Below are 3,337 nucleotides of genomic sequence, written 5' to 3'. Positions count from 1 at the left end.
GTTGCTTCTTTTCTGGTACTAGTAATCTTCACATAGAGTTTTTCCCTTCAAAAACAGAGCCTGCCTCACACATTGAGTCATTTCAAATCAAGGTTGTTAGGATTAAGTTCTGTCCCAAATCAGTTCACCAAATGATGGAACAAAGCCATGTCTAAGCTGTGCAGCCCAAAATCCAAAAAAGGGTATATCTACCTCTACCCTTCTCCTTTTGAGGTTTCCTTTCCCAAAGTGTGGTCTATGGACCTGCTTCCTGCACCTCCATATAGATTCCCAGGCCCACTCCAGACTATGGAATCAGACTCTTTGGGATTGAGGTCCAGAAATGTGCATTTTAGTAAGCTTCCTAGTGGTTCTCATACACATCAAATTACAGAAGCTCTATCTTAATTCATAAATGAATGAATGATGAATGATGATACAGGTGTCATACCCCCCTGTGTGTCCTATGTGTAGTTGGCCCTTTCTTATACTATCATCTCAGCTTCAACCCTAAGGCATTTTTTCTCAACCCCCTTATTTGGGGGTCTGTATAATTCCACCCTCTTCCCCATGGATGCAGATTTAGTGTGTTTTTGTTTCCCTCCTTTGGAATCCCCTTTCCATTCTCTCTCCCTCTCTCTCTCTTTTTAAATTAAAGCCCATGGTAAACACTCAAAAAATACTAGCTATACTTAACATCCTTCATTCTTACTTTGCCAAATAGTTTGTAAAAGTGGAATTGACCTCCAATCATGAGATTCTTGAGCAGCGTAGAAGTAGGGCAAAGTGATAACATTCCAGTCTTATACACAAATGTTCTGTTACTTCTCTTTTGAGCTCTGACATCTCTGCCTCTTCCTCCCTCCCTCTCTTTTCTCTCTCCTTCCTTTCTCTCCCCTTCCCTCTATTCCTCTTTCTCATGCTAAATCCATCCTCTCTCTTCTTTATGCTAAATACTTATCGAGTTCAATCTTTGAATTGGTCACAAACTTCAACCTTTCCCTGTACGCTGAGAGCAAAGACAACTTCAAGACAGCAGAGCCAAATCTGAACTGTTCACCACCGCATCTTAGAATCAAGCCAGATGTCCACCACATAATGAGAGTCTTCAGAAAATTGCACAACCAACATGCTCTTCAGGATCAAGACCTTTTCTTCCCTCTGTGGTAGAATTCTCCATTTAATTGCTCTGTGTTCTGTTCAAGGACTAGAACTCTGCCATGCCAGTTAAAACACTTTTGAGTGGAAGAAATCTTTAAGAGTTTGTGATTTGGTTCTAATATTAGCTGAATCTCTTTGGCCACTAGGCCAAGAGTCCATGACCTGAATTTGACCTATTTAAAGGTCACCAAACCTTCTGAAATCATATGCAAAATATTAGTGTATGTGCATGTGACTTGGAAGAAGGCCACAGCTTTCACAAGATTCTCAGTGGAATCCCTGACCCAAGTGAGTTAAGTACAGCATAAGGTTCACTGGAATCCCATCTAATTTCCGTGGTGCCTACGCCCAGGATCCTTTCATTTCCTGTTTCTTCAGAGTTATCTTCAGTACTCCAATCTCCCCTGGATGATTTGCTTGTCTGAATGGCTTCCTTCCTCTTAATGACTTTTAAAAAATCTTTTAATACTATAGCCAGTCTCAAAACTCTGTACTGTTGCCTTCTTTTCAGTTAATTCCAATAGTCAAATAATTCCAGTTCTTTCCAGAACTTTCTTACTCTGATTCCTTTAGGTCTTCCTGGGGTTTTGACTGGCAGTAAATCCTGCCTGTTTTACTTAGATTGCAACCTGCAGGACAGAGGCTAGGACTTTCTTTAATATGCTCCACATGCCAAATAGTTAACCACAAGATACACTTTTATCATAAGATGAACCGTTCATCTCTGAGGTATAGTGCTCTTTGCAATTCAACATCATTCAGAGATATTTGACTTTCACTTGTGTCGCTGGTGCAGTGGTAGTAAACAAAAACGTATTTTGGAGGCATTGACCTTTATGTCTTCGTGCATGGTCATTATCCTTTTACTACAAGCTTATCTGCCTGCTGTAAAATAACTTGCATTTGAAATCTCTCCAGTGTCACCTTGTAATGTCAAATGGATTTATTTCAGACTGAGTTGAGGCCCTAGTAACTTTCAGAAAATAATTACTTCCATTCCAGCTAGGTTTCCAGGAATACTGGCATTCCATGGTGACAACTGTTATAAGTGACCCGGCTATCTCCACTTGTCTCATTATTCATTCTTCCCTAGAAATGATCATGAACTATACATTCATAAACTTTTCCTTGGATCACCAAAGGACCCAACAGAGTGGCCCATTGGGCAGCTCTATTCATTTCTTTGTAGTAGAGTTAAGACATTTTGCACCTGGGTTCCTATTTTATAGATGGCCCGAAGAATACCTACTGTATGTATACTCAAACTTTACTGTATATTAGAATCTTTATTACTATACAGAATGTCTTTTGTGTGTTTGGAAAATGTACAATTTCTTTTCTTTGAAGTGCTGATGTCCTTCATATTTTTTATTTTTACCAATTTTGAGGTATAAATGAATAATTTTCGGGGTAATTTATATATCATAAAATTCACCATTGTAAATGTATAATTCAAATTATTTCTAGTAAATTTATGGAGTTGTGCAGCCATCACCACAGACCAGCTTAGAATGTCTCCATCACTGTGGAATGTTCCCTTGTGTCCTCATGCAGTTAATGTTTGCTTCCACTCCCAGCTCCAAGCAAAGACTGAACTGTCTCTGTGGATTTGCCTTATCTGGATATTTTATGCAAAGGCTTTTTTTTGCCTTAATCATGGCAAAGGGAGTTATATGATACACAACCTTTTGTCTCTGACTGAATGTTTTTGAGTATTTTTACTACTCAAAATAATTATGTTTTTGAGGTTTTTTTTTTTTCAGGAGTAAATGCTTCTTAGTTTGCTGTAAGCTTTCAGGTTATTTCCAGAACACTAAATGGTTGTTTTTGATAATTTCATCCGGTTTTATAGTTGCTTTTTGGGGGAAAGGATTGCTGACTTCTTTACTCCCCTTGCTGGAGGTCTTAGCCCTTTTTTAAATTTTAGGGAGGAAATGAAAGGCTCCAGGTGAAATCTGGACTAAAGGTTGACTCCACTTTGGATATACTGTGCTTTGATAATAGCAATTGTCATAAGAAACATTTTCTTGAATCATCTTTTCCAATGATTCTTGATATAGACCATGCAGAGATCTAGAGAATTTAAAGTTAACAGTCTATCGAACGCAAGCATTTTCTATTACCTGTTCTTAACCTGGAATCTGTCCAAAGAGCTTTCCTCTTTTCTGAATTTATAGTAACTTTTTATCATTTTTAA

Source organism: Ailuropoda melanoleuca, chromosome 2, assembly GCF_002007445.2.
Source record: "Ailuropoda melanoleuca isolate Jingjing chromosome 2, ASM200744v2, whole genome shotgun sequence".
Taxonomy (NCBI): domain Eukaryota; kingdom Metazoa; phylum Chordata; class Mammalia; order Carnivora; family Ursidae; genus Ailuropoda; species Ailuropoda melanoleuca.
Note: the sequence above shows the minus strand (reverse complement) of the source record.